The following is an 8205-nucleotide window of genomic DNA, read 5'->3' on the forward strand; positions in this document are numbered from 1 at the left end:
GATTAGAAAGGGTTTTCTTTACGAGGCATCGATAGATGACTATCTAGGCTAGAACATCAAGGAGAGACTCAGGATTAATTGAATAGGAAGGTTTGCTAAAACTGAATTTGTTGAGCAAGAACCCAAGGCAATCTCATCTCTGAATTTCAATCGCTTTATTACTTGATCACTTGTCTTTTTACAAACTCAAGAAACAACCAATCATTAAAACTGAATTTTACTCGCTTTTCAACCTTGAACTTGACTCTTAAACTGAATTCACATTCCAATTCCCTGTGGTTCGATAAATTAAAACCCGGAGATATCTGTGCACTTGCAGATTGACCAACAAGTTTTTGGCGCCGTTGCCGGGGAATTGTTTGTGGTTTTTGGTTTAAGTTTTTAGTTTGTGGTTTTATTTTTGTTTTGAACTTGTCTAGAATTGGTGCTACTAATCTTTCTCTGTTTAGTATCAAACTTTCAGGCTACTCTCACAAGAGACATCACCATGGGTGGCCAAATGACGGAGGAGGAGATGCAAGCCCATATCGAGGCAAGAATCCAAGAGGGGATCACCCTCCGATTATGTGAACAAGAAGTTGAGAATGCCAACCGGTCTCTTCGGGAACTCACTTCGGCTACCATGAGTTATGACTATCCCGGGAGCATTGTCTTTCCCGAGGGAGTGGGAAACTTTAAGTTGAGACCGGCATTCATCAACTTGGTGAGCCAAAACCAATATGGTGGAGGTACTTTGGAAGATCCACATGCCCACATGGAGAGGTTCATCCGGAATTGCAACACTTACCGGGTGAACAATGTTCCGGCGGATGCAATTCGGTTGAGCTTGTTTCCATTTTCTTTGAAGGACACCGCTGAGGAATGGCTGAATTCTCAACCTCAAGGGAGCTTCACTAGTTGGGAAGACTTAGCGGAAAAGTTCACAACAAGATTCTTCCCAAGAGCCCTTTTGAGGAAATTGAAAAAAGACATCATGAATTTTGTGCAACCCGCTGAAGAAAATCTCTATGAAGCTTGGGAGCGCTTCAAGAAGCTCTTGAAAAAATGTCCTCAACACAATCTCACCCAAGCTGAATTGGTTGCAACATTTTATGATGGTCTACAATACTCTTGGAGGTTTGGCCTAGATGCGGCTTCAAATGGGGAGTTCGATGCTCTTCCCCCACAAGCGGGGTATGACTTAATAGAAAAGATGGCAGTGAGAGCCATGAACTCTGAAAATGATCGCCAAACCCGAAGGAGTAAGTTTGAAGTGGAAGCTTATGACAAGCTCTTGGCCTCCAACAAGCAACTCACCGAACAAGTGGCGGAGATTCGAATGCATATTAAGGAGACCAAGGCTATTGGTGCAAGAATGACTTGTGCGGAGTGCAAGTCTTGTGGTGGACCTCATGTTAGTAACTTGTGTACTGTCAATGCTGAGAGCAATGAAGCCAAAGCTATAGCTCAAGGAAGCATAGTTCCATCCTCAAATCATGAACCTCTTGTCCAAACACAAGTTGTTGGAAAGGTGAATTGCAAGAGGAGTTTAGAGGAGCTATTGGAGAGTTGCATCAACCGCATGAACAACAATCATAAGAACCAAGAGGCGGCTATCAAGAACTTGGAGAACCAACTTGGCCAGCTAGCCAAGCAAATGGCAGAGATACCTCAAGGTAAGTTTTCTCCCGATTCTTTAATTTTGTCTAAACAAGAGAATTTTGCTGTTGTTACACTAGGAGTGGGAGAGTGTTACACGAGTCAAGAATTTTGCTGTTGCAAACTAACATTAATGATGGTTTTGTTTGTGATATGATCAAAAGCTTGTCCAGGTCTTCAAGGGAGACCCCCAAGGTAAGTGAAAAAGATGTTGGGCTTAATCAAGCTCTCATCAAGCTTGTTAGTGAAAACAAGTATGGGGGGGTCTAAAGATGAGAATTTCCAAGACCACATTGCCCGGTTTACACAAGCTAGTCACCTTGTTAAGATGGAAGGTGTGACTAGTGATGAGCTCATGATTAAGCTCTTCCCTCACTCCTTGAAGGGGGGAGCAAGGATTTGGTACGATGGTTTAGATGATACCCTCTCTTGGGAGGAGTTGTTCCAAAAGTTTTGTGCAAGGTTCCTACCTTGTACATATGGAAGGAAGATTGATGGTAAGGAATTTCCTTCCTAACACTAAAGGAAGGAGAGTCCACCTAGGACTATAACTTAAGGCTGCTTGGGAGACAACCCAAGTTCTGTTTTATTTTTCTTGTTTGTTAGTTGCATTTTGCAGGGAATGAGAGCCTGAATTCTGGAGTAAGAGGTGTGTCTAAGGCCTCCATGGTAACTTGTAAAGGAGGTCGACTCTTTCCCTTAGTTTAGCTCATGCATTTTTGCATATTTTTCTTTGTAGAACTTTTTTTTCTGTTTGATCATGCATTATAAGTTAGAGTCGTTTTTGGGGTCTTTACTTCCCTATACTCACATGTTTTTGCCCTTAGTTATGCTCTCTAACTTGTGCTGGTTTTAGAAAATGTTTTTTGTGAATACTTGTGTTTTCTTTTGGGGATGAGTGATTGCATGCTTTGGGGAAGAGAGGAGGAGACTTCGGTCTTCCGAGTGTTTCTTAAGGATAGAGTTGATGTGAGTCCATAAGGGTCCATCTTTGACCCTTCACCATATAATTTCCCTGGAGGATCCTGACTCACTCGTACTTCTTGGTTCTGTATTGATTTCACTCTTTACATGCTTTGTGATACTTGCACAATTCTTGAGACTTGTAGGTTTTTGAGCTTCAGAGTTTGTTGGCTTGAACATTTGTCCCTAGTTGTCTCTTTTGAGCCTATTGGAGATTTCTTTGTTAGCTAAATAATTGGGATGAATGATAGGTTGGATTTTGGGGAGTGTTGGTCCCTGCATTTTGTTGGAGCTAGTAATTAAAGTTGGGAATGTCTCTTGCCCCAAAGGTAAAAAAAAGAAGAAAAAGAAAAAGAGAAAAAAGACTCCTAATCAAGTTGGAGTTGAAAAAAAAAAAAATAGAAGAAAAGAAAGTTGAAAAAGGGGCCAAGAGACTTGTGCTTAAAAAGTTTGTTGTTGAAAGCTCCGGGGTTACTAATAGGACCACACTCAAGATGCTTGATGCTTTAGACTTCCTTAGGGACCAACCACCTTGTACTTCACCAAGCCAACATTTCAACCCTTTGAAGTCTCATTGAATTTGTGCAAGTTTAATCTTGGTTTCTCTTGAGTGAATGATATCCAGAACCTATGAACTGCTTGTGTGCTCAGTGCACTAAATATATATCTCATTCTAGGAATTTTAGATCTATATGCTTCTCATAGTGGACTCTACACTCTTCTTTGTCCGAAAGTTGCATGAAGTGGATTGTTGTGTCTTTCTTTTGGAACCAGCTGTGGTTGCTAAATCCCCCGGTTTTCTTATAAGTTTTCCTTGTTGAGCACTTGTTTTGGGAGCATTTCTTGCGCTTGAGGGCAATGACCCTAGTTTAGTAGTGTTTTTAGGGTCATTTCTTAGTTTGTTTTGAGTCTTTTTGTTGAGTCTCATGTAGTGTTTCATGCATTCTCATGCATTTTTATCTTTATTTGTGTTTCTACTTTGTTTTGGTAATTTCATAGTTTTATAGGGACCTTTCATGCATTTTAAGTAAGTTTAAGACTTGCATATATTTTCTACTTGAATTGAGGGTCTTTTGTGCTAATAATCTCTTGGAGATCCTAGATATTTTCCTTGCTTTGTTCCCAAGCAGCTAGGTCTGAAAACTGATGAAAAAAGAAGGTCAAAAGGCTTGGAAAATTGAAGGGAGGCTTAAAGGGGAGTTAAGAAGAAGGTCAAGAGCCTTTCTAGCATGTAGAGAGCGCTCAGGCGCTCGTGTTGAGCGCCTGAGCGCCAATTGATTCGCTGTTTACATGATGCTAGAAAGGAATTGGCGCCTGAGCGCTCCTGGTTGAGCGCCTGAGCACCAATTACCTCCAGAGGCTGCTTTTTCCACTTGGAATTGGCGCTCAGGCGTGCTTAATTGGCGCCTGAGCGCCCAGACTCGACCTGTTTGCCTATAAATAGGTTTTTTGTCATTTCTTTTGTAACTTTTGTCATTTCTATACATTCCTAAATAAGTTAGAAGTAGGGTTAGGCTCTAGAGCTTGAGGAGAAGCATTCTCCAAGTCCATGTTCCAGGTTTTATCCTTCTTTTCTTGTATGGATTCTATAACCATGCTTGGCTAAAACCCTTTTTGTTTTGGGTTCTTTGTAAGACTTTGAATGTTTTAGCTATCAATCATTTTCTATTCATGATGTTCTGAGTAAACCCTTGAATCTCACTTCTATGCTTTATCTTTCAAGCTTGAATGCATGCTAGCTTCTTACTTTTCTATAATCATAACGATAGTTTGTTATAGAATTGGGACTTGTTGTGAGATTACTCCTTCTATACTTGCTACTAGGAATATAGGAAGGGTTGGGGTTTATTGGCCTGATTTGTATGCTTAGTGCTTCTAGCAAATGTTTAGGTTATCAAGGAATTGAATCTATCTTTTGATTAGAAAGGGTTTTCTTTACGAGGCATCGATAGATGACTATCTAGGCTAGAACATCAAGGAGAGACTCAGGATTAATTGAATAGGAAGGTTTGCTAAAACTGAATTTGTTGAGCAATAAGCATGCAATTCAGGCCAACAAACCCCAACCCTTCCTCTATTCCTAGTAGCAAGTATAGAAGAGGTAATCCCACAACAAGTCCCTAATCTATAACAAACTTCCGTTCTATTATAGAAAAGCATAAAGCTAGCACATGTTCTAACTTGAAACATAAAGCATGGATATGGGATTCAAGGATTTACTCAGAAGATTCATGAATAGAAATAGGAATTAAGGTTAAAACATCTTAAGTCTTACAAAGATCCCAAAGCAAAAAGGGATTTAGCCAAGCATGGCTATAGAATCCATACAAGAAAAGAAGGATAAAACCTGGAACATGGACTTGGAGAATGCTTCTCCTCAAGCTCCAGAGCCTAACCCTACTTCTAACTTATTTAGGAATGTATAGAAATGACAAAAGTTACAAAAGAAATGACAAAAAGCTTATTTATAGGCAAACAGGTCGAGTCTGGGCGCTCAGGCGCCAATTAAGCACGCCTGAGCGCCAATTCCAAGTGGAAAAAGCAGCTTCTGGAGGTAATTGGCGCTCAGGCGCTCAACAGGAGCGCTCAGGCGCCAATTCCTCTCTAGCATGGTGTAAACTTCGAATCAATTGGCGCTCAGGCGCTCAACACGAGCGCCTGAGAGCTCTCTACATGCTAGAAAGCCTCTTGACCTTCTTCTTAACTCCCCTTTAAGTCTCCCTTCAATTTTCCAAGCCTTTTGACCTTCTTTCTTCAGCAGTTTCAGACCTGATTACTTAGGAACAAAGCAAGGAAAAATATCTAGGAACTCCAAGACATTATTAGCACAAAAGACCCTCAATTCAAGTAGAAAAGATATGCAAGTCCTATACTTACTTAAAATGCATGAAAGATCCCTATAAAACTATGAAATTACCAAAACAAAGTAAAAACACAAAGAAAGATAAAAATGCATGACTGATGACCCAGGTTTATATGATGTTTTTATGGTTTTTCTTTGTAGGTTTTGAGTCTTTTTCTTGTGTCTCATGTAGTGTTTCATGCATTCTCATGCATTTTTATCTTTTCTTGAGTCTTTGTTTTGTTTTGGTAATTTTGTAGTTTTATAGGGAGTTTTCTTGCATTTTAAGTTAAGTTCAGGACTTGCATGATTTTCTTTTGTTTTGTGAAGGACCTCTTGTGCTAATGAGCTCTTAGAGCTTCTAGATTCTTCCTTGACTTGTTGGTTAGGTTTGGAGAGCAGAAACTGAAGGTAATAGAAGGCCAAGAAGCATGGAATTGAAGGAGGACTTAAAGAGGATTGAAAGAGGAGTTACAGAAGCCAAATAGTCTTTTCCAAGCGAGCTGGAGCGCCTAGGCGTTGGCAGGCGCTGGGTAGGCGCCAATTAGCTCCAGAAAGCATGTTTTGGGCATGCAATTGGCGCTCTGAATTGGCGCCTGAGCGCCCAGAACAGCCCAGACTCGGGAATTTTGCCTATAAATAGGATTTTAGTCATTTTCTTTTGTAATCTTTGATATCTTTTCATACTTTGTAAAATTCAGAGGTAGAGGATCATCTAGGAGAGTGAGAGAAGGCTTCCAAGCTTGTGTTCAAGGTTCTTAGCCAAGCATGGCTCTTGCCATGCTTGGCTAATCTCTCTTCTTTTACTTTGGATTTCTTGTAAGACTTTTCCTTTTAAGTTATAATCTTAAGTTCTTTCCCACATGTTCTTCTTCTTTCCTTGAATCTCATATCCATGCTTTATGTTTCAAGTTAGAACATGTGATAGCTTTATACTTTTCTATAATCAGAACGGAAGTTTGTTATAGATTAGGGAACTGTTATGGGATTACCTCTTCTATAATTGCTACTAGGAATAGAGGAAGGGTTGGGGTTTGTTGGCCTGAACTTTATAATCTTTATGCTTCAAACAAATGTTTAAGTACACAAGGAATTGGGCTTATCTTTTGGTTTGAAAGAATTATCTATGCGAGGCATCGATAGGTAGTTGCTTAGGCTATAACATCAAGGAGAGATTCATGAGAACATGTGCTTAGAATGATGTGCTTGAATTGATTAGTTGAGCAAGAACCCAAAGTAAATCACTCTTTCTTCTCATTCTCTGTTTCATTTCTGAATTTGTATTTTCTTTTTCCTTATTACTACTTCGACATATGTTTCCCTCAGTAAAACAAACCTTCAAACTCAAAGCTTGAACCGAATCTATTCACTCACAATCCCTGTGGTTCGATATTTAAAACCGGGTGGATTCGTACACTTGCGGATTTACCAACAAGTTTTTGGCGCCGTTGCCGGGGTTTGTTTGTGATTTTTGGTTTGAGTTACGAGTTTGAGGTAAAGTCTACCTAAGACTCAAACTTAGGGCTGAATGGGAGACAACCCATGTTTCTTTTTTTTGTTTTACGTTTTGTTTCTTCTGTTTTTTTTTTCCAGGAAATAAAATGGATACAATGGCGCTCGAGCGGTGGCAATTAGCACTTGAGCACCTTGTTTTCCAGCATTTGAAAGACCAAAGGAGAACACTTGGAAGCACTCAATCACTTGGAAGGAGGTTCTTTTCTTACCCTGAGTTTTAGTCCATGCATTTTTGCATATTTTTTTTTTATAGATTTTGTTTATCCAATTTTATCATGCATTGTTGTATAGAGTCTTTTATACCTTGGTCTTTATTCCTTATACTCAAATGACATGTTCCCAAGTCTTGCTCACTCACATGATGCTGATTTTGAAAATTTTTTTTAGTGGATACTTTGTTCTTTCTTTTGGGGAGTGATTGTATGTTTGGGAAAGAGAGGGAAAGACTTCAGTCTTCTAAGTGTTATCTTGAGGATAGAGTTGATGTGAGTTCACAAGGGTCCATCTTTGACCCTTTACTATATAATTTCCCTGGAGGATCCTGACTCACTTGCACTTCTTGGTTTTGTGTTTCATTTCATGCGTCCTTGAGTGTAGCTTTAGGAGACTTGCATTCTTGAGACTGGTAGGTTTTCTTGTACTTCAGAAATTGTTTTATAACATCTTTGTCCCTAGTTGACCATTTTGAGCCTTATGGAGATTTCCTTGGTATCTATGTTTAATGGGCTGGTTGTTTGGAGGATTCAATGGGGAGTTGTGGTTCTTAACTCTTGATGGAGCTAGTTTATAAAAAGTGCAATTGTCTCTTGCCCCAAAGAAAAAAATTGAAAAAAGTCAAAAGAGAAAATGAACTCCATGGTGTGGTGGAGTTCCAAAAAAAAAAAGAAAAAAATATGAAACAAAAAGGGGTTAAGAGACTTGAGTGCTAAGTATCAATAGCTTGAAAGCTCCGGAATTCCAAATTGGACCACACTCAAATTTTGTGCAGCCTTAGTCTTCCTTAGGGACCACCTACCTTGTGCTTTACCTAGCCAACATTACAACCCTTTTGAAGTCTCATTGAATAATGCATTGTCAACTTTAGTTGCTCTTGAGTGAATGATTCTCAGAACCTATGAACTTGCTTGTGTGCTCAGTGCACTAAACAATTGTCTCATGCTAGGATGATAGTTCTAAACGCTTCTTGTAAGGCCCAAGTTTTTAAGCTTATGCTAAGTGAATAAATTTCTTATTCACGATTAGGGATG

General features: G+C 39.5%; 1 non-coding gene across 1 annotated transcript; it reads right to left on the reverse strand.

Annotated features, from left to right (window-relative positions):
• Nucleotides 1-955: 955 nt before the first annotated feature.
• On the reverse strand, nt 956-1062 carry LOC130734748 (small nucleolar RNA R71). The gene has a single exon (XR_009018094.1). It is a non-coding gene; the product is annotated as a small nucleolar RNA R71 (small nucleolar RNA).
• Nucleotides 1063-8205: the final 7143 nt, after the last annotated feature.

This window comes from Lotus japonicus, chromosome 1 (genome assembly GCF_012489685.1).
Source record: "Lotus japonicus ecotype B-129 chromosome 1, LjGifu_v1.2".
Lineage (NCBI taxonomy): Eukaryota > Viridiplantae > Streptophyta > Magnoliopsida > Fabales > Fabaceae > Lotus > Lotus japonicus.